General features: G+C 37.6%; 1 long non-coding RNA gene and 1 other non-coding gene across 2 annotated transcripts; both read left to right on the top strand.

Moving 5' to 3' along the window:
* The first annotated feature begins 2,531 nt into the window (after nucleotides 1-2,531).
* On the top strand, nucleotides 2,532-2,637 carry LOC145629694 (small nucleolar RNA R71). The gene has a single exon (XR_014111850.1). It is a non-coding gene; the product is annotated as a small nucleolar RNA R71 (small nucleolar RNA).
* A 14,751-nt stretch (nucleotides 2,638-17,388) lies between these two features.
* On the top strand, nucleotides 17,389-23,289 carry LOC145626934 (uncharacterized). Its single transcript, XR_014111190.1, has 2 exons — nucleotides 17,389-17,503; nucleotides 23,088-23,289. It is a non-coding gene; the product is annotated as an uncharacterized LOC145626934 (long non-coding RNA).
* Nucleotides 23,290-24,309: the final 1,020 nt, after the last annotated feature.

Raw genomic sequence — 24,309 nt, 5'->3', positions numbered from 1 at the left:
CTCCAAGAATTCAACCTATAAATCCAAAAGAAAAACAAGTGAAAGAAAAGAAAAGAAACAAAAAGAAAGAAAATTAAGAAAAATAGAAATCAAAAGAAAAGGTTATAAATCTCCGAGTTGCCTCCCGGGAAGCGTTTGCTTATGGTCCTAAGCTCGAACCTTCCTCCAAATCATGGAGGGTAAAAGAACACCACCTTCTTCAAAGTGGCGGAAGGAGCAAATTTCTCTTCAATTTCTAGCAACTTCTCGTTGTTGCTTGATGAGAATTCATTCGATGACTCCTTAAAAGCAAGCTTCTCTTTCCATAACAACATTCTATTTTTCTTTTTCCTAGATGCTCGTTCTTTTTTCTTTGCCTTGTTCCTCTTTGTAGATGGTTTCACACCATCAACACTCTTAGGATCACCGTCCTCCTCTTGAGGGTAAAGCTCAAAGCAATAAGGAATGCCAATCTCCTCCTCATCTATGAGCATGAGAAACTTTGTTTTCTCTTCACTAACCTTCTTGCAATCAAAACTCAAAAGCACATCATCACAATTCTCAAGAATATCGTTAGTTGAAGAATCAATCATACAGACATTACCACTGGTGCAAGGGGAATTAACACACATGATTCCCTTAACAAAAGAAAAAGACTCATGCATCGGTTTTAGCTCGAAACATTCCCCATTGTTACCAACTCTCAAAGTAATACACCTCCATTTACATCAATCAAAGCTCCCAAGGTTGCTTAGAAAGGTCTCCCTAAGATGATAGGAATGTTGTCATTTTCCGCAATTTATAGCACAGTGAAATCAACGGGAATTGTGATTTCTCCTACCTTAAGGGGAACATCCTCAACTCTTCCCTTTAGGAAATTAATAGATCTATCAGCTAATTGAAGGGTCATGTAGGATGGAAGGAGCTCACCTATCTTAAGTCTCTTGAAGACGGAATAAGGCATGATACTCACACTAGCACTGAGATCACAAAGAGCATTTTGGAACAATTTTTCTTTGATTTTGCAAGGAAGGGAGAAATTCCCGGGGTCTTTCAACTTTTGGGGTAAGTAATTATGGATAATGGTGCTACAACACTCCCCCAAATTCACCGGCTCCACCATATTGCAATCTCTTTTACCACTCAAAATTTCCTTGTGAAACCTAGCATAGTTTGGCATTTGTTCCAAGACTTCTGTGAAAGGAATAGAAAGATGAATTTTCTTAAGGATCTCAATGAATGGTCCAAATTGCTCATCCAATATGTGCCTATTGAAATTTTGGGGGTATGGAAGTTTGGGCTTTTAAACCTCATCTTTCTTCTTCTCTTTCTCCTTTGGCTCTTCAAAAGGTTTCTCACTCATCTTTCTAGACTCCTCATGCTTATTCTCTTCGCTAGAATCACTCTCCTCTCCGCCCTCCTTACTTTTCCTAGGGACACTCTCTTCAAGGACCTTACCACTCCTAGTGCTGATAGAACAAATCGGTTCCTTAGGATCAATTTCTTGCGAGGATAAACAAGATGGGCTAGCACAATATTTTAAAGGGTTAGCTAGTTGAATGATTTGGTTCTCAAGCATCTTTCCATTAGTTAATAGACCATGAAACATTTTGCCACTAGAGGATAAGTTATCGTCCAACTTCCTAGCTTGATCTACCATTAAATTCTCTAGCCCACTCATAGATTGAAATTATTGATCATAGGAATCATCACTTTGACATTGAGTTATTGGAGTAAATTTGGGTGAGGAACCCCTTTGAGCATCATTTTGAAAATTTCCTCTACTTTGGTTACTCCAATTACCCTTACAAAGATTTTGGCCGGAATTTTGACTATGATTACCATAACCTTGGTTATGATACCCATATTCTTGGTCGTAGCTTTGATCATTACAACCAAAGTTATTAAGGTTACCACGAAACCCCTTGGTTACTTGGTTCCTATAACCACTATTTTGGTTATAATTATTGTAGCTCCCATGGTTGTGATAGTTCATATTTCCAACATTCTTTTGAGAATTAAATCTAGATCCAAAATCACTATTACCAACATAATTCACATGCACATTTTCATTTTCATTTTCATCGTATTCATCACATCCATCACAAGGAACATGTGGACAATTAGAAGCATCATGATCATTTCTTCCGCATAAATCACAAACCAAACATTGTCTAATCATGCAACAAGAAGATAAAAGAGGGTAAGAGTAAGAAGATGTACCTCTCCCCTTAAATTGGGAGGGAAGACCTTGTGCTTGTGAAGATGAATTTACAAGCTTAGCTTTGATAAAAGCTACCTCCTTCCCTAAGTCCGAAAGTAGTGTAGACAATTTGGTGATGGCATTGACTTGATCAACCGAGGCACACTCGTTTGGTTACTCTTCCTCAACCTCTTGCCAACTCATGTAGTTCCTCACTACATCATCTATCACATCAACAACCTCTTCCACCGTCTTGTTCATGATTGGGCCTCCGGCTCTGGCATCTAAACTCGACCTACCTTGAGGACTCAAACCACCATAGAAAATTTGAATTGTTTGGTAAGTTAGAATTCCATGGTGAGGGCACTCTCTTTGATACACTTTGTACCTCTCCCATGCCTCATAGAGATTTTCGTTTGGCCTTTGCTTAAAATTTTGGATAAAAGTTCTAGCTTCTGCCGTTTTCTTTTGGGGGTAGAAATGGGATAAGAATCCTTTGGTAACTTCGTCCCATATTCTTATAGAATTCGGCTTGACCTCCTTTTCCAAGAATTCCAAGGTTCGCCCTATGAGGGAAAAAGGGAACAATTAGAGCCTTATAAACTCTTGTGCAACCCCACTCATCCTAATAGTGTTGCAATATATCTCGAACTCCTTGAGGTGGTTGAGAAGACTTCCATTCGATGCACCACTATATTGTCGCCTCTCGATCAAGGTGATCATTGCCGGCTTGATTTCAAAATCAATATCCGAAATCAGTAATGGAGCAATCCTGCTCTCATACTTGTATACACCCGGAGTACCCAACTCCTTCAATGTAACCCTTTGAGCTTCTTCCATGTTCACTTGCATACACAATCTCAAACAAAATTATTAGTAGCACGGCTACAAATGTAGCCCAAAGAAGAAAATCTATTTTTTTTTTGTATTTTTGCAAATAAGATGAAATAGACTCTACAACTATAGCAAACAACTACGCCATTCCTCGGCAACGGAGCCATTTTTTATCTAAGGCAAGACTAGCTCGTTGAACACTAATCTACCCTTGGTCAGAACAAAATTTGTAACCTCTGAACACTCCTCTAAACCAAGCATAGATTAAGTCAAGGGTCGAACCACTAGGAATGGGAGGTGAATACTAATGTCAAAGCTACACTATTTTGAAGCAATAAAGTGAGGTGTGTATATTTCAAACAATCAAAATGAAATCAAATTTATCAAGCACTAGGGTTAGGATCCGCATATAATCAGAATGGATATAGCTAATTGGGATTGGAGATGATTAAGTCGAGTGTTGCGAGGGAAAATCAATTAAACAATCAAGAGAGTAAGGTAAGCTAATCTCCTAGAGGTCAAGCTAGCACTAACTACGAGAGACTCTAACTAGGAACCTTGCAAACCTACTCAATCGACAAAACAAGCCACAAATCAATTTTCTGTATCAATGTAAGCTTATAATGCATCCTAATGTAACAATCAAAGTTAGCTACTCTTCAATTAATCACACACATGCACTTAATCAATAAACCAATTTAATCAGAACATCAACTCCATCAATTTCCCCTAATTAGCATCAATCCATTACTCATACATGATTCACCATTCCCCTAGCAAGAGAACAACTCACAATCCATTGAATCAAGATCAAAACTAATCTAATCAGCAATTTCATCATCATCATATCAATAAAACTAATTCAATCATAAATTCAGTTCAAACTTGAACAATCAACAAAGCAATTGAAATGATAAGCTAAAGATTGCATTAAAGTAAAAGAAATCCTTACAAACTTGCTTCAATTCAATGGAGAAAATGCTAGAATTACCAATCTTCAATCATCAATCAAGAACTTCACTCTCTTAAATCTAGAGTTTCTCTCTCTAAAATTCTAATTCTAATTCTATTCTAATTTATGAATAATTCCTCTCTTGAAAAAAAGAAAGAAAATCTATATATAAATTAAGAGAAGTTAGTTAGATCTTCCCCAAATAAACCAGTACAGGCGCGGCCAACTATTAGGAAGAGCGCAGCCGCGCAAATCTGGCTATGGAACAGAGACCCGGACAGGCACGCCCGGGCCCGAGAGAGGCGCGCGGCCGCGCCATAGCCGCCTGTGCCCGCGCTTGGGGACAAGGCAACCATCTTCCCTATCATGCCGATGCTCCTCGTGCGTTCAACTTAATGCTCTTAATAAACACGGGAGTTTGTAGTTTCTAAACTCCATGTTTATGGGTTCAAAACTAGAAATCATGCCCCCACAGCTTGAACGCACAGCTTAAGGACTTTAGGAACTTGCACTTCTCCATGCTTGAACTTCAAATGGAGAACATTAGACATCCTGATCAATGCCAAACTTCGGAAGAGGCCTTGAGAAACTTGGATAATGACCTTAATCTGAGAAATAAAGGAAAACAAGCAAATAAAAGAGAAAATAACAAAATAAACCAAGAAATGCATAAAGAAAGAAATCCAACTAAGAAAATGCAAACTAAAAGAAATAAAGAAGAAAATTAAGGAAAACTTAAGTAAAAGATCTATAGAATAACATGAAATTCACCCTAAAAAGAACCAAATGAGTTCCATGAATGACACTCATCAAGTGTTGAAGCCGTCTTGCCTATTGAGCACTATGAGCCGACTCTTCAAGTCATGCTTTACGATGAAGAGGCAAATTGGGAGGCCTAGCGCCTAGCATTGGACTCACTCCCAGAACGCAGGGGCAATGTCGCCTTGCTTCATGAGATTTACCGTCTGAGAATGACTAGAGCCTACAACAAGAAAGTACACAAGCGCCCTTTGAAAGTTAGGGACTTTGTGTTCTGCAAAATGGAGGCAACCGGTAGGGCGAATGAGCTTGGAAAGTTGACTACTAATTGGGAAGGCCCCTACCGGATCTATGAAGAAGTAAGAAACGGCACCTACCACTTGGAGACCCCAGACGGTAAGCGACTACCCCGAACGTGGAATGTAGACAATCTAAAAAAACTACTACTTCTAAGTGTTGTAAATATTTGTAAATGGAAAGCCTATCAATGAAAAGATGCTTTTTGTTTCCAAATTATTTTATCTATTCCTTACATACATACGGCTTATCTAATGCGCCGCCTGTCTGAATTACTAGCGGTACCCTTTCATTAACTAACTTGAAAAAATAACAGGAAGTTAACAAAATCAAAGTAATGTGAGGCCAATGGCTAGATTAATAAGTTAAATATAAAAAGGTTAAGTGGCGATAGAACCGTCTTCCAAAAAATTAGACATGAGGCTAATGGCTGGATGGTTACCTATTTTATAAATTCGCCTACTCCAATGTGAAATATGGCGTTCGGCGACGCCCCTCTGGGTGTTATCGTCGCAGAGGGCATTCTATCGTCTGCTCTACAATCGCATACAGGCAATAGAAATTGAACGACCTAATTGCTCAACTCATAGCTACATGACCATAGAAATCTAAAGGACTAAGACTACGGTGGCCGGATGTTGGGTACATCAATCGGCCGCCGACTGAAATTCTAACTTAGATTGCCTCGCGAAATTATACAAGTCCTCCCGGTAGGGACATGCGAACATCGAGTATAATTGGATTTAGCCACCTACATAAACGGCTAGTTTGAGAATTAGCCTAAGTAGGATGAAGCCCTCTCGAAATAGGGTGAGCACATAAGGCTTATATAACCGCCTGCTATTTTGATAGTAAACTAGCAGGCGGACAATTGCAAACTTCCTATTTCATGCAACTATTAATATTTGTAGCATGATCACTCATCCGGACCCATTTCAACTTGGGTAGACGCAAAGTGCCGCCTGAAAATATGAGATGCCTATAAAGGAAGAATCTTAGGCGGACCGATGCTAATTTGACATTGAAGTTCATTCAACTTGTAATACTTGTTGCATGAAACCATTCGACCATGGAAGAAAGATCTAGTGACCACCTGCAATAAGTGTCGGATGCTCGAGTGGCCGACTGCCCGCTTGGCTTGGGGCAATCACCTTAGTGATTGATTGACTCGAAAATCAGTCATACCCACACCGGCATCACCCATTTTCAAGCCAATCAACCAACTTTTAAACCCAAGCGCACAGCCGCCCAGGGGCAAAACCATCCGATATACCATTCAAACATAAAATTTAAATTTTAGAAAATAAAACACTACTATTAGAAACCAAACACAAACATTAAAACCGACCTATTGGCCAGATGATTCATCATAAAAAGCTGACCCCTTGGCCAGCAAAATAAAAAAGTCAAATTGTTAACCGATTAAACATCCAATGAAAAAAAAAAGAAATTGTTGATTAACCCGACTCCTCAGTCGATAAAGAAACAAGAGATACTCGACACGGAGGTCGAAAATATATTTGAACTAGCCATCCGGTCGCAGAAACAACATTCAAATTAATTAGCTTCAGGAGAGGACTCAGCTTCATTTTCATTCGCCACTTCTTCATTGGCCTGATGGTCTCCATCACCTTCCTTGTCCTCGTCCTCATGCTGGTCCCCCTCGCCGCCATCAGCTCCCTAGCCCGCCCGAGAATCCAGCTCCTCTATAGCTTACTCATAACGATACTACCAAATGGAGTAGTTGTCATTGGGAAAGAGAGCCTTCCACGCCATCTTCATGCGAGTGACGCAATCAGCTTTGTTTTCCTCAACGAGCAGCCTTTTCTCCTCTTCCACCTTGGCAGACCATTTGGATGCGAGCTGCTTTTCTTGGTTGGCAAGCTTGTGTTGAATTTTACCATGTTGGCGCTTAAGACTGTATGTCTCCTTGCCAGCATCTTGAAGCTCTTCAACCTTTGCTTTAGCCGCCTTCAGCTTAGCCTTCAGCTCAGTCACCCTCTTCTAGGCCGTCACCAAATCTTTCTTCACTTGCAAATTTGCAGTCGCCTGTGAGTATAGGATATCTTGAGTCAACAAATCAGTCTAATTTACATCAAACATGGCTTTGTCGCTAAATGGTTTTTTAAGACCATTAGCATGCATCCGCCAAAAACAAAAGGAAGGTTAGTATACAGTCGGCAAAGGCAAGAGTTAGAAAATAACTTGAAAAAATACCTCTGCCAAATTTTCAAGGATAGCAATAAAAGTCAGGGAGCCGACTCCTTTGATAGTGTCGCGATGTTCAGCAGAGACGGCAGCGATAATGTCCTTGGCGATCCGCTTAACATCCGGCGCCTGGGGAGCATCTGCACAATTAATACTTGGTGGGAGGCTGGCATAGATCCTGCCAAAAGACAGGCTGGTTTCAGAGTTGTTTGGCGAATGAATATAAGTCTTAACCCTACAAGGGTAATGCAAGGGATCAAAGGCGGAGGTATCTGGGATGATGACCAGATCCTGAGCATTTTGTCCCTCCGCCTGCTTGAATGGCCGCCTAGAGAGTTGGTGGCCCTAGTTGGAGTTCTGTCCTTAGTCGACTTGGACTCCTCCGCCTGCTTCAAAGCAGCCATAACAACCGGCGACATGCAACCTATAGAGGGGTGGGACTCTAACTGGGTGGCCAATGATTTGTTAGCAGCCGTCTTCCTTCTTTTAGTCGGAGTCTGGCCCTCATCCGGAGCCAGCTGCTTCGCGGGCCTCACCCCAAGTGTTGGTAGTACAGGAAGCTTCACCTACCTTTCCTAAAAAAGGATCAACATTGAAATAAAAATTTGGAAAAAAACAGGGCCAACGACAAGAATACGGATGTAGAAAAACATACATGCTCAAGTTGTTCTTACTTGAACACTCGGTTTTTGTGCTTCATTATTTGGCGCTAAGTTGAGGCGCTGCCTCCTGGTTTTTTGCTCGGATCAAGCTAAGACATGGCTTCTTCTGCAAACGGCCGAATGAAATGTTAGTAAAAAAAATAATAAAAAAAAATGAAATGATAGTTATGCAAAGACTCATACGACTGCCCACCTCTTCCCTTCTCACTGCTAAGGCCACAGGCGGCCAAATAGAAAGGATCAGTTAGCCAATTGAACTATAGGATATAGCTTTTAGGGGTAATCTCTTTCTCTGTTCCCTCCTTAACCATTTTCACGTCAACTTTAAAAAGACAAGGCGTTAAAATCTGGTCCCAGCCTTCGTTAGACACAGGAGGGAGAATAGCTTTCTGACCTAAGAGGTAGGGATTTTTGTTCAAGGAATTATACTTCCGATTTCGAATGGTATCAGGGGAATAAAAAATGTAAAACTTGTTTCTCTAATCCTTCCATTTGTTTTCTTTCCCCAAAGTCATCATGTAACCTTTGTTACATGATAAGGTGAACCACCCGGGGCCGGCTGATGCGGGAGCTTTCCTTAGGTAATGCATATGGGTGAAGGCCTCAAAGCTAGGCTCAACGTCTTGCATCCTACATGCGGCTACAAATCCTAGAATATTAACCCAAGAATTGGGTGCTAGGTACCATATCCAAGGCGGTACCCATCCAGGATCTTTTCAATTGTCGAATCCAACGAAAACCTAAGGCTCACTTGTAATGTGGCCGCATATCACCCAAAGCATATATCTCCATAGCTTTGGTCAAGCGACCAGACGACTGAATCTTCAAGGCCGAAACGTTTATTTGATAGCCGACACCCATGAAATAGGTGTCCCAGAAATCATCCAAGTGTTTTCACATGGTTCTCTAGGTAGATGCGGATACATGGATGAAGTAAGGAGTAAATAATTCTTAGAGGGAGGAAGAATTTTCTTCCTGGCCTCGCTGGAGAGAGGCGACCCCTTCCTCAGAGCCTTCCTCAGCATTCACAGGCGGCTCCTTCTCACTTATGAGGCCGTTGGAGCTAGCATCCAACTGAGACGACTCCTCTCTAGAGCCGGACGCCTCTTCGCTGGGAGCATTTTCTTCCTCAACCAGAATCGAGTCAGTCGGCGTCATTGGGACGCTGGATGGGTAATAAGATACCTTGCTTTGGGCACCTTGATAGGACTGTCGTCCTCTTTATCACTAGGCGGTGGGCCTGTCCTTTTTTTTCTAGCCATAGTGTCCTGCACAAACATAAACGGATTCGTTGGCGAGATTAATTTAGGACAGGCGGCACCCCTAGTTTTAGATTAAGCTTTCCTAGGTGACCGGCTGACAGCTATCCTAGGTCATGCCGTGTGTGTTTATGATACCATTTTTTAATGAAACAAACACAGGCGAACTAAAAGGAAAATGAAAAGAGAGAGAAAAGAGCAGGCGGTTACCTGAAAGAGGTAGTGCTTGATGGGTGTCATAAATGGCACCCATTTGATGAGCATTTAGGTTGTTTTCACCTTCTTTTCATGGCTTTCATGCTTAATAAATGCTTAGTTTTATATTTTTGGTCTTAGTTTTACCTTTCCTCTCTTATTTTGTAGCTTTAATGCATTTCTATGGTTTTTCTAGTCTTTTCTGCTTTATTTGCTCTATACTCGTGGTTGTAGGTATTGTACAAGGTTTGGGTCTTGATATTGGTGATTTACTAAGGTGGAGGAAGCCTTTGGAGCAAGCTCATGGCAATACGAAAGCTTAAAATGCAAGAAAGTGGATTCTCCAAGTTCTAACTCTTGCGCTCTCAAGTCGTGCTCTCATGAAGATGGAGTGTTGAACCCCTACAGCGCGAGCGCACCTTCTTGGGTTATTGCTTGCTCGGTTTTTGTTTTCGTGACCTCTATAAATATCATTGTAACCCGATTTTTAGGAGAAATTTGAGCAGTATTATTCTAGTTTTTTATCATAATCTTAGCATAGTTAAGAGCTTCTCTCTCTAGTTTTAGGGTTAGTGTAGGGGTAGATTTTAGAGAGAGAAAGTGAGGAATTTCAATGTTGATTGAGAGATTGAAGATTCAATGGTGACAATTGTGTTGAAGATCTTCTCTATTATCAATGAGCATTCTTAACTCTATCTCATTTTATTGTTTTGTTTAGTATTCATGTTTGTTTGGATTGATTTTGATGTTTGATGCTTGATTAGTGTAGTTGTTCTTCATATATTATTGATTCTTGATTTATTTAGTTTTTTGTTGATTAGATAATGATGTTATAGTAGTTGTTCGCTAGGAATTGGGTGAAACTCGATTGATTGATTAATTGTGCTTAATTTGTAGATTGTTGATGAATTGTTGAGATTAAAGTGATTAATGAAATTTTGCATGTGTGTAATTCGATTAGGCCTTGAGAATTATGCTAGATTGCATTGTAGTTTTAATGATACGGACCATTGATTTAGGAATTGCAATTGTCGATTGAGCTTGATTAGTGATGCACCTACTTAGAGTCTCTCGTAGTTGGCGCTAGTTTGACCTCTAGGATATAGCTTGTTGACTCTTTTGATTGAGCTTGCCAATATTCTTTGCAACCATTGACTTGCATGTATTTTCGAGTTGCTACAATTGTCATAATTACTTGTTGATCCCCGTTCCTAGTGTTTTATTTGTTTGATTCTTCCTTTTGTTAGTTGGTTAGTGTTTACCTTTAATCCTTAGACTTCGACCTAGCTTAGGCGCATAATTGAGAGCGCTTGAACATTACCGTTCCTTTGGGTTCGACCATTGACTTGCCTCTATACTTGTATATAGGTTTTTTAAGTGTTTATAAATTTAGTTTGATCAAGGGAGGATTAGGTTCAACGACCTAGTTCCACCCCTCGTCAAAATGGCGCCATTGCCGGTGAACGGTGTCTATGTTTGAGTGTTTTTTATTCTTTAAGTCACTAGTAGAAAAACTGAAAAAGGCACCGCTTAATGGCCACCAGTTTTTGAAAACCGATGGCTTAATAAATGGGCGGGATGAGGCAAAACCACATTGCCACCGGTTCAAAGAAACCCGTGGCAATAATGATAAAGGCCACCGGTTTTGAACCGGTGGCAATAACCAATTATATTAAAAAAAAAAAAAAAAAAAAGTCGCGCCTTCCTCCCTCTTTTCTTCCTTCTCTTTCCTCTTTCTTTTTCCTGTTTCATTCATTCACAAATGCACTCAGCTCTCTAAGTTCACTCTCCAACGAACTCTACCACCACAAAGCCACAGCCACCGCCACCGCACCACCCTCCAACACCTTTGCGCACCCCCTCCACCACCTGTTTGCACCAATTTCGCAGCCCTCCACTTATCAGAAGCTAGCATCAAGAAGCAGCGACCTCAGCTCCATCGAGTCAGCAGCCCTGCTCGCCCTCGCCGCCGCGCCACTGTGCCACGCCGCCGCTCCACACTGGGGTCCCTCCACCACCGACCATCTCTTCTCCCTTTCCACCTCCACCTAGGGTTAGTTTTAATTTATTTTGCATTTTGAACAATGTTTAGGCAAATTAAATTTTAAGTTTTGAATATAGTTTACCCTAATTTTTCTGAATTTTAGGTTGTTTTATTTGAATGCCTTTAAGTTTTGTATACCGGAAACAAGATGAGACGATCAGTCATATAGGTGCACATTGATGAACTTTGGGTTGTGGCCTTTTCAAAATTCATGGTGGTTTTATTTGGATTAGAAAGGAGAATATTGTGAGGATAAAGACTGATGCTTGGTCATCTTGATATAACCCATGGTTTTTAAGTCCACGGATCTGCAACAATGGTTGTATCAGATAATTTTGTCAATTTCTGGAACTAATTTTACCTGAGTTTCAATGACCCTTTTATGTATTGGTCAATACAAAGCCACAAAGCCAATTTGGGTTGTACGTCCTGTTAAAAAAAAATTCAAAAAAAAAAAAAAAAAAAAAAAGAAGATGACTCAACTGTAACCTTTTATGACCTTGTTACTCATTTGAATTTTCATAAGTTTTAATGGGTAATTTTTATTAAATTAGAGATTATTAGTAACCTTGTTACTTAATTAGGTGAATTTTAGTAGTATGTTTTAATGTGTAATTATTAATTGGTATGTTTTAATGTGTAATTTTAGGTTGTTTTATAGTTCTTGACAAAATTACTAACTTTTATTTTGTTGTTTTATTTTTTATTTTTGTAAATTCATATGTAGTGAAGCACAAGTTTATTAGCTATTCAAGAGGGAAGTTCGAGACATTACATCCATTATACTTGCTATATTGGTATGAACTATAAACTTTATGGAGCTATATATATTTCTTTCTATTTATCTATTTGATAAAAGTTTGTTCATGATATTACAAGTTGTGTCTTGTTTAATAATAAATAATTACAATAATATGTTGAATGTTTACACCATCATATTCCTAGATACCCGTTCAAGGCTTTCTCATTAGGAGAAAGTCTTGAATAGTCCCCGGTTGGGACTTTTCTTGAATGTTTACTCTCACTTAGGTGGTGAATGTATGTCTTTTTTTCGAGTTTAAGGAACATCTTGGCTGTCCATTTCTTCTTCATGTTCTCTGGGTACATATGTGGGTAAGTAATTATCTACATCTTGTACTTGGAAAACTGGGGGGGAAGTGCTGCCGGATTTTCCTTAAAATTGGAAAGTTGACATACATTCACTAGTGAGAGTAGACATTCAAGGATGGGTTAGGTTGGACTAATAAGGACACTTTTGAAACATGCATTTTTTCACTATATGAATGGTATATTCACGATGTGTACTTGAAGTTGATTTACATAATATATGTAGCAGTTGTACATTATTGATAATATGTTGCTATATATGTTTAGAGACACTTTACTAAATGGGAAAGGATCGTGGTTGGATGTATGGTAGACGTGATACAATGGATTTTTGGAATGGGGTTCAAGAGTTTTGCGAGATGGCTTTATCTTATCAGCGCAAAATTGGTGAGGAAGGCCTATACTGTCCTTGTGTTGATTGTAATAATGTGAAGGTGGTCAATAGTGTTGAAATCATTAGAGATCATGTACTTTGTCGTGGGTTTAGACTTAAATACCATGTGTGGATTTGGCATGGTGAAAATGGAGAGTATAGTGAGGATCTTGATGGGAATGATGTGCATGATAAAAGCAATGAGATTCATGTGGACGAGGAATGGGAGAATGATGAATATGTTATTGATAGTGGTGAGGATGGAGCTGAGGATCATCCAGTGGATGAGGTCGAGGATAATGACGTGGATGAGATGTTGCATAATGTCGAAGGTGATGTGTTTGAATTACTATCGGAGGCTTCCAAAAAGCTTTTGTACCCTGGGTGTAAAAAATACTCCAAACTTTCTGCCGTGCTAACACTTTTTAACATTAAGTCGAAGCATGGGTGGACGGACGTTAGTTTTACTTCTTTGTTGACCGCATTAAGTGAGATGTTGCCTGATGTGAATGAAATTCTTACGTCTTACTATTATGCAAAGAAGCTTATGTGTCCATTTAGTTTAGAGTATAAGAAGATACATGCGTGTCCTAATGATTGTATTTTGTATCTTAATGAGAATGAACAATTGGAGGAGTGTCCACGATGCAAGCAATCGCGCTACAAGCGCATGAGTTGCAATCCTGGTACGAAGGGACCTCCTGCTAAGGTGTTGTGGTATCTTCCTATTATTCCAAGGTTTAAGCGTCTATTCTCAACACCAAAAGACGCTAAAAACTTGAGGTGGCATGCCTAGGGAAGGAAGAAAAACAGAATGCAGAAGCATCCGGCTGACTCCCCGCAATGGAAGAACATTGATTTGAAGTTTCTGGAGTTTGGTAATGAAGTCAGAAATTTAAGACTTGGGTTGTGCACAGACGGGATGAATCCATTTGGCACTCTTAGTACCCAACACAGCACTTGGCCGGTTCTTTTAGTGATCTACAATTTGCCTCCTTGGTTATGTATGAAAAGGAAGTATATAATGCTTTCATTGCTAATAACGGGGCCTAGGCAACCTGGAAATGACATAGTTGTTTACCTTGCGCCACTAATTGACAATTTGAGAAAGATGTGGGACGAAGGGGTTTCTTGTTTTGATGCTCTTAAGAACGAGGTGTTCACATTGCGTGCAGCCCTTATGTGGATCATGAATGACTTCCCTGCATATGGCAACCTGTGTGGGTACAAGGTTAAAGGGAAAAAAGAATGCCCCATATGTATTGATGAAACATCAAGCATATACCTTAAGAATTCTCACAAATATGTGTATATAAGGACTCGAAGGTTTCTTAGGCGTGATCACCCGTATCGTAGGCAAAAAAAGGCTTTCGATGGGACAGTGGAAGAGGAGACTGTGCCTAGGCCATTGACCGGTGTTGAGGTTTATGCTCGAGTTAAGGGTATACGAACAGTGTTTGGAAAATCTAAAAAAGCTCCGGTCTCAACAGCTCTTTTAAAAATAGAATCAATTTTGTGGAAGCTTCCGTACTGGAAAGAACATGATGTTAGGCACTGTCTAGATGTGATGCATAAAGAGAAGAATGTGTGTGATGCTCTTGTGGGAACACTTTTTAATATTTCAGGCAAAACAAAGGATGGAAAGGGTGTACGGTTAGATTTGGAAGAGATCGGGATTCGTCCGGAATTGTGGCCTCAAGACAAGGTTACAAAGGGGAAGGACAGAAAGGGAAAGGAACCGGAACAAGAAAATGTAAATGGTTCGAAAAAAGGAAAGGGGAAGAGCAAGGGAAAGGGAAAGGCCGCGGATGCTTCAAAGAGTAGAGATGAGGGTAAAGGCAAGGTTGAGAAGAAGTATTTACCACCGGCTTGCTACACATTAGCAAGGGTAGAAAAGAGGATGTTTTGTGCATGTCTTTACGGCATTAAGGTTCCATCTGGGCACGCATCTAACATGAAAAGATTTGTATTCTTAAGTGGAGAACTGAAGCTGACAAGTATGAAATCCCATGATTGTCACATGTTGATGCAAGTATTTCTACCGATTGCAATACGTGGTATTTTACCGAAGCACGTGAGAGAAGCTATTACAAGCCTATGTTCATTTTTCAATACAATATGCAACAAAGTGCTTGATCCTTGTACACTTGATGCTTTGCAAACGGATGTGGTTGTGACTTTGTGCAAATTTGACATGTATTTCCCACCCTCCTTTTTTGACATAATGGTGCATCTCATTCTTCATTTGGTGCGTGAGATTAAGTTGTGCGGTCCAGTTTTCTTGAGGTGGTGCTATCCTTTTGAAAGACACATGGGCACATTGCAAGATAAAGTAAGGAATCCGGCTCATCCGGAAGGAAGCATGATTCAAGGGACCGTGAGTGAGGAGATTGGTAATTTTGTGGCCGACTATTTAGCCGTTGCTGAACCTATTGGTCTTCCTGCTTCTCGACATGAAGGGAGACTGGATGGTCATGGCATAATTGGGTCGAAACGAATGTCACCGGATCGAGATCAGTTCTTACAAGCACACCTTTATGTGTTACACCATGTTGCTGATGTTCACCCATATTTAGATGAGCACATGGCTAGTTTGCGTGATGAATTTCCATCGAAAGGTGAAAGGGCACTAATGCAGTTGCATAATAAGAGGTTTGTGAGTTGGTTTAGTCAACAAGTGATGAGTCGCTTTGATGACAGTGTCACCGATACAGTAAGGTGGCTTGCTTATGGTCCTAGGGATGGTGTTCGCTCATTTGAGGGATATGACATCAATGGGTACACTTTTTGGACAGAGGGTCGGGATTTGAAATCTACGTCGACCCAAAACAGTGGAGTAACGCTTGTGGCATCGTCAAGGGAGTTTGCAAGTGCTAAGGATAAATCACCTATCGATGCAAAATTGTCATACTACGGTCGAATTCAAGAAATATGGGAGCTTGATTATTGTAACTTCACGGTTGCTCTTTTCAAATGTAAGTGGGTTGATAATATCAGGCGTAATGTCAAGTATAATGACTTTACTCTTGTAGATCTTGGGCACTTGAATGATAGTGCGGAACCGTTCATCCTAGCTTCTCAAGCTAAGCAAGTGTTCTATGTAACTGACCCAGTCGATTCAAGATGGTCCATTGTGCTAGCTGGGAAAAGAAGAATCCTTGGCATTGGAGATGTTGAAGATGAGGAAGAATACGATGCATATGATGATTCAGCACCTTTCATTGTTCCTAGACCTATTGCATCAAATGACATAGACGACCAGACATGTTATATGCGGTCAGACCACAATGAAGGAATATTAGAATGAGGTACTATATCATTTAATTTGAAATTGTAAGCAATTAAAAGTATTATTAAATTTAATCAGAAGTTAGGTAATTTTATGAATAGTTGGAGGGAAAATGTATGATATTGTTATCTTAGTTGCTAAATTTTCACAAATTCTTGTTAATGAATGAAGTATATCTCAAAATTGACATATTATGATAGAATTTAATTTTTTTAGTGTTAACGGCACTAGAAAATAACAAGTTACGTCAAAATGCATCAAAAATGATAGAATTTAATATTTTATATACTAACATGTATTATGACCTATATGTCAACATTTTTATCTCTTATGGACCTAATATCGTGTTATGTTTGTAATGACAGGTGTTTATAACTCATGGAGGACGATTATGACCCACTAGTAGAGGATTTGGAGGATGATGATGATGGCTATGAGGATGAGGATGAGGACAAGGACGAGCCATATGATGTCAAAAAGGAGACTGATTTGGGTGAGCCAGAAGATCAGGAACAAGATGCTTTTGAGCGCAGGCTTGATGAATTTGAAACTTCAGCTGAACGTGCGCCTGCTATTGATTCTACAATTGTTGAGATTGTTGGTGAGAACACTACTCCTCAAACTCAAAGCCAAGGAAAGGAGAAATTGAACACAGGTGGTGGAGTGGGGGTTAAGGCACCAGCTAAGAGAAAGGGTAGGGGTCCGACAACAAGTTTTAAGAAGCCAACCGGTCCCATGGTGTTGGAGTATGACAAAAGAGGCCGACCTACTGGCCAATGGATTCGGAAATATGCAAACCAAGTTGGCATATGTTCGCGCAAAATCCCCATTACCCTTTATTGGAAGCAAGTACCTCCAGGCTTGATTCAAACATTTTGGGATGATACCAGGGCAAGTGTTTTGTTCAAATGCTAATAACATTTGTCCTGCTAATAACACAATCTTTCACCTTGATTTAGCTCGATCAACAAAGAACTACCTCGTGATGTCTGTACTACAAAAGTAAATATAGCTACCTAGGGTTGATTATCCTAACCTAACTCATTTAGTAGTCAAACTAATCAAATTTGAATTTACTTTCCTATAGTATTATGAAGAAGATACATGGTTGTGCTCCACGGAGTCCTACATGGAAATCACCTATGGTAATGCCACATCACATTGTGATTATCTTAATAAACATTGCTAAAACAATTGTGGGTTTTATGTGACGTTTGATTCATTTGATTTGTTCCTATGCTAGTGCCCACAACAAGATAATGGAGTTGATTGTTGATTATACGTGATGAGATTCATGCTTGACATAGCGACTCATTGTTCCAACACCATACATCTTGATGAGGTACGACCTTAAACTTAGTAAAATGCTCTTTTTCTGTGATTTCAAGGCTTAGCCACCTATAACTAAGTATAATTGACATGTTATAAGAAAGAACTTGGTCATTTGTTTAAAAATGTAGAAAATGGGCAAGTAGAAGTCAAATAGGCCTTATTTTGGCTATTTTGGATGAAAATGCGACCTTAAACTTAGTAAAATGCCCTTTTTATGTGATTTTAAGGCTTATCCACCTATAACTAAGTATAATTGACATGTTATGAGAAATAACTAGGTCATTTGTTTAAAAATGTAGAAAATGGGCAAGTAGAAGTCAAATAGGCCTTATTTTGGCTATTTTTGATGTAAATGCGACCTTAAACATAGTAAAATGCCCTTTTTCTGTGATTTCAAGGCTTAGCCACCTATAACTAAGTATAATTGACATGTTATGAAAAAGAACTTGGTCATTTGTTTTAAAATGTAGAAAATGGGCAAGTAGAAGTCAAATAGGCCTTTTTAGGCTATTTTGGATGAAAATGCGACCTTAAACTTAGTAAAATGCTCTTTTTCTGTGATTTCAAGGCTTAGACACCTATAACTAAGCATAATTACATGTTATGAGAAATAACTTGGTCATTTGTTTAAAAATGTAGAAAATGGGCAAGTAGAAGTCAAATAGGCCTTTTTAGGCTATTTTGGAAGAAAATGCGACCTTAAACTTAGTAAAATGCTCTTTTTCTGTGATTTTAAGGCTTAGCCACCTATAACTAAGTATAATTGACATGTTATGAGAAATAACTTGGTCATTTGTTTAAAAATGTAGAAAATGGGCAACTAGAACTCAAATAGTCCTTTTTAGGCTATTTTGGATGAAAATGCGACCTTAAACTTAGTAAAATGCCCTTTTTCTGTGATTTCAAAGCTTAGCCACCTATAAATAAGTATAATTGACATTTTATGAGAAAAAACTTGGTCATTTGTTTGAAAATGTAGAAAATGGGCAAGTAGAAGTCAAATAGGCCTTATTTTGGCTATTTTGGATGAAAATGCGACCTTAAACTTAGTAAAATGCTCTTTTTCTGTGATTTCAAGGCTTAGCCACCTATAACTAAGTATAATTGACATGTTATGAGAAAGAACTTGGTCATTTGTTTAAAAATGTAGAAAATGGGCAACTAGAACTCAAATAGTCCTTTTTAGGCTATTTTGGATGAAAATGCGACCTTAAACTTAGTAAAATGCCCTTTTTCTGTGATTTCAAAGCTTAGCCACCCATAACTAAGTATAATTGACATGTTATGAGAAAGAACTTGGTCATTTGTTTAAAAATGTAGAAAATGGGCAAGTAGAAGTCAAATAGTCTTTTTTAGGCTATTTTGGATGAAAATGCGACCTTAAACTTAGTAAAATGCTCTTTTTTCTGTGATTTCAAGGCTTAGCCACCTATAACTAAGTACAATTGACATGTTATGAGAAAGAACTTGGTCATTTGTTTAAAAATGTAGAAAATGGGCAAGTAGAAGTCAAATAGGCCTTTTTAGGCTATTTTGGATGAAAATGCGACCTTAAACTTAGTAAAATGCCCTTTTTCTATGATTTCAAGGCTTAGACACCTATAACTAAGTATAATTGACATTTTATGAGAAAGAACTTGGTAATTTGTTTAAAATGTAGAAAATTGGCAAGTAGAAGTCAAATATGCCTTATTTTGGCTATTTTGGATGAAAATGCGACTTTAAACTTAGTAAAATGCCCTTTTTCTGTGATTTCAAGCCTTAGACACCTATAACTAAGTATAATTGACATGTTATGAAAAAGAACTTGGTCATTTGTTTAAAAAAGTAGAAAATGGGCAAGTAGAAGTCAAATAGGCCTTATTTTGGCTATTTTGGATGAAAATGCGACCTTAAACTTAGTAAAATGCCCTTTTTCTGCGATTTTAAGGCTTAGCCACCTAAAACTAAGTATAATTGACATTTTATGAGAAAGAACTTGGTAATTTGTTTAAAATGTAGAAAATTGGCAAGTAGAAGTCAAATATGCCTTATTTTGGCTATTTTGGATGAAAATGCGACCATAAACTTAGTAAAATGCCCTTTTTCTGTGATTTCAAGGCTGAGCCACCTATAACTAAGTGTAAATGACATTTTATGAAAAAGAACTTAATCATTTGGTTAAAAATGTAGAAAATGGGCAAGTGGAAGTCAAATAGGCCTTATTTTGGCTATTTTGGAGGAAAATGCGACCTTAAACTTAGTAAAATGCCCTTTTTCTGTGATTTCAAGGCTTAGCCACCTATAACTAAGTATAATTGACATGTTATGAGAAAGAACTTGGTCATTTGTTTAAAAATGTAGAAAATGGGCAAGTAGAAGTCAAATATGCATTATTTTGGCTATTTTGGATAAAAATGCGACCTTAAACTTAGTAAAATGCCTTTTTTCTGTGATTTCAAGGATTAGCCACCTATAACTAAGTATAATTGACATTTTATGAGAAAGAACTTGGTCATTTGTTTAAAAATGTAGAAAATGGGCAAGTAGAAGTCAAATAGTCTTTTTTAGGCTATTTGGATGAAAATGCGACCTTAAACTTAGTAAAATGCTCTTTTTTCAGTGATTTCAAGGCTTAGCCACCTATAACTAAGTATAATTGACATGTTATGAGAAAGAACTTGGTCATTTGTTTAAAAATGTGATAAATGGGTAAGTAGAAGTCAAATAGGCCTTTTTTTGGCTATTTTGGATGAAAATGCGACCTTAAACTTAGTAAAATGCCCTTTTTCTGTGATTTCAAGGATTAGCCACCTATAACTAAGTATAATTGACATGTTATGAGAAAGAACTTGGTCATTTGTTTAAAAATGTAGAAAATGGGCAAGTAGAAGTCAAATAGTCTTTTTTAGGCTATTTTGGATGAAAATGCGACCTTAAAGTTAGTAAAATGCTCTTTTTTCTGTGATTTCAAGGCTTAGCCACCTATAACTAAGTACAATTGACATGTTATGAGAAAGAACTTGGTCATTTGTTTAAAAATGTAGAAAATGGGCAAGTAGAAGTCAAATAGGCCTTTTTAGGCTATTTTGGATGAAAATGCGATCTTTTTTTTTTTTTTTTTTTTTGGAAAATAATATTTTATTACCAAAAAGAGAAGGTTACAACTTACAGAAGCTAAGTTATAACTACCACTAGAACACCAAAAGACCTGAAAACAACAGATCACCCCTTTTTCTGTGATTTCAAGACTTAGCCACCTATAACTAAGTATAATTGACCTGTCATGAGAAAGAAATTGGTCAGTTGTTTGAAAATGTAGAAAATGGGCAAGTAGAAGTCAAATAGGCCTTATTTTGGCTATTTTTGATGAAAATGCGACCTTAAACTTAGTAAAATGCTCTTTTTCTGTGATTTCAAGGCTTAGCCACCTATAACTAAGTATAATTGACATGTTATGAGAAATAAGTTGGTCATTTGTTTAAAAATGTAGAAAATGGCCAACTACAACTCAAATAGTCCTTTTTAGGCTATTTTGGATGAAAATGCGACCTTAAACTTAGTAAAATTCCCTTTTTTCTGTGATTTCAAAGCTTAGCCACCCATAAATAAGTATAATTGACATTTTAAGAGAAAAAACTTGGTCATTTGTTTAAAAATGTAGAAAATGGGCAAGTAGAAGTCAAATAGGCCTTATTTTGGCTATTTTGGATGAAAATGCGACCTTAAACTTAGTAAAATTCCCTTTTTCTATGATTTCAAGGCTTAGCCACCTAAAACTAAGTATAATTGACATTTTATGAGAAAGAACTTGGTAATTTGTTTAAAATGTAGAAAATTGGCAAGTAGAAGTCAAATATGCCTTATTTTGGTTATTTTGGATGAAAATGCGATCTTAAACTTAGTAAAATGCCCTTTTTCTGTGATTTCAAGGCTGAGCCACCTATAACTAAGTATAAATGACATTTTATGAAAAAGAACTTGGTCATTTGGTTAAAAATGTAGAAAATGGGCAAGTGGAAGTCAAATAGGCCTTATTTTGGCTATTTTGGAGGAAAATGCGACCTTAAACTTAGTAAAATGCCCTTTTTCTGTGATTTCAAGGCTTAGCCACCTATAACTAAGTATAATTGACATGTTATGAGAAAGAACTTGGTCATTTGTTTAAAAATGTAGAAAATGGGCAAGTAGAAGTCAAATATGCATTATTTTGGCTATTTTGGATAAAAATGCGACCTTAAACTTAGTAAAATGCCTTTTTTCTGTGATTTCAAGGATTAGCCACCTATAACTAAGTATAATTGACATGTTATGAGAAAGAACTTGGTCATTTGTTTAAAAATGTAGAAAATGGGCAAGTAGAAGTCAAATAGTCTTTTTTAGGCTATTTTGGATGAAAATGCGACCTTAAACTTAGTAAAATGCTCTTTTTTCAGTGATTTCAAGGCTTAGCCACCTATAACTAAGTATAATTGACATGTTATGAGAAAGAACTTGGTTATTTGTTTAAAAATGTAGAAAATGGGCAAGTAGAAGTCAAATAGGCCTTTTTAGGCTATTTTGGATGAAAATGCGACCTTTTTTTTTTTTTTTTTTTTTTTTGGAAAATAAGATTTTATTACCAAAAAGAGAAGGTTAAAACTTACAGAAGCTAAGTTATAACTACCACCAGAACACCAAAAGACCTGAAAACAACAGATCACCCCTTTTTCTGTGATTTCAAGGCTTAGCCACCTATAACTAAGTATAATTGACATGTTATGAGAATGAACTTGGTCATTTGTTTAAAAATGTAGAAAATGGGCAAGTAGAAGTCAAATAGGCCTTATTTTGGCTATTTTAGATGAAAATGCGACCTTAAACTTAGTAAAATGCCCTTTTTCTGTGATTCCAAGGCTTAGCCACCTATAACTAAGTATAATTGACATGTTATGAAAAAGAACTTGGTCATTTGTTTAAAAATGTAGAAAATGGGCAACTAGAACTCAAATAGGCCTTATTTTGGCTATTTTGGATGAAAATGCGACCTTAAACTTAGTAAAATGCCCTTTTTCTGTGATTTCAAGGCTTAGCCACCTATAACTAATTATAATTGACATGTTATGAGAAAGAACTTGGTCATGTGTTTAAAAATGTAGAAAATGGGCAAGTAGAAGTCAAATAGGCCTTTTTAGGCTATTTTGGATGAAAATGCGACCTTAAACTTAGTAAAATGCCCTTTTTCTGTGTCTTCAAGGCTTAGGCACCTATAACTAAGTATTATTGACATTTATGAGAAAGAACTTGGTAATTTGTTTAAAATGTAGAAAATTGGCAAGTAGAAGTCAAATAGGCCTTATTTTGGCTATTTTGGATGAAAATGCGACCTTAAACTTAGTAAAATGCCCTTTTTCTGTGATTTCAAGGCTTAGCCACCTATAACTAAGTATAATTGACATGTTATGAGAAATAACTTGGTCATTTGTTTAAAAATGTAGAAAATAGGCAAGTAGAAGTCAAATAGGCCTTATTTTGGCTATTTTGGATGAAAATGCGACTGTTTTTAATTTTCCTAAGTATTTAATTTTTTACATATTAATTTAATTTATTCCAACATAATTTATATATATTCCAAGTTTTGCAAGGTGCAAAAGGGAGATCCGTTAACAAGCAAGGAGCTTAATGAAGTTCGAGACATGTTGGCATCTTTCATCACCTTCAATTTGTAAATGTGGCATCATTTTGAATATATACTTTGTTAATTATTAACTTTTAAACTACAATATTGACTAGTTATTAGTATTGTTTGTATTTATTTATATATCACACTTTATTTAATTTGTTGTATTGCATTTGGTTTTTAATTATAAAAGTCTAAATATATATTTTTAATTCTTGTTATGATTATTAATAATAATTATATTATGGCAGAATTTATAGCAATAATATGGCAGAATATTATAGCAGGATCAGTTGCAGGAATAATTGCAGGCAAAAAAAAAAAAAAAATTAGATCCTTTTATTGCCACCGGTTTACCGGTTCAAACCGGTGGCAATAGTCAGCCTTCAGCAGCAAAAAAAAACCGTGCCATTTTTTATTGGCACCGGTTAACCGGTGGCCATAATTATTATTACCACCGGTTAACCGGTGGCCATGAAGACTATTGCCACCGGTTTTGAACCGGTGGCCATGCGACGCTTTATTGCCACCCCCCAAATGACCACCGGTTCAAAATCGGTGGCAATGGGGGGTTTTCAACCGGTGGCCATTAGCAATTTTCGCCTAGTGAGTCTAGGTCTTTGTATATACTTTTCTATATTGATTTTTGTTTGTTTTGTATAAAAAATGAGAAATACCTCGTTTCCTCAATTTGAGAATGAGCCATTTTTGGTGTACTTTAATAGACTAGAGAACTTCATTAGTTACCATGGTTATGATCTTTGGGAGGCTTGTGAGATTTTTTATCATAATTTGACTAAGCAAACTAGAGACATTGTTGAAAGCATGTTTAATGGTAGATTTCGGGTATTGTCAATCGATGATGCTTGGGACTTTTATGTATGGTTTGCTAGAGATAGTTATGAACGTGGTCATGCTTATTCAAATGCTTCTATTGATGATTGTTATGTTCCATGTTCCATGAATGATGAATCTTGTAGTGCTGAAGTTGAACAAGTCGACTGGATAAGGTGGCAAATAGCAAGCGGCAGACGGGAGTGCTTTTTCAAAGAAAAGTCAAAGATTCTCTCAAGACCTTTTTTTCGTAAATGAGCAAAAATTTGTGGGGCAAAGTTTCTAATTATAGAGGAGTAACTCCAGGGGTATCCTGGGAAATTCCCCAAAAGGTGAACATTAAT

The sequence above is a fragment of the Chenopodium album genome, chromosome 4 (assembly GCF_948465745.1).
Source record: "Chenopodium album chromosome 4, dcCheAlbu1.1, whole genome shotgun sequence".
Classification (NCBI taxonomy): Eukaryota; Viridiplantae; Streptophyta; class Magnoliopsida; order Caryophyllales; family Amaranthaceae; genus Chenopodium; species Chenopodium album.
The sequence above is the reverse complement of the archived record's forward strand: the minus strand, read 5'-3'. Positions and strand labels throughout refer to the sequence as shown.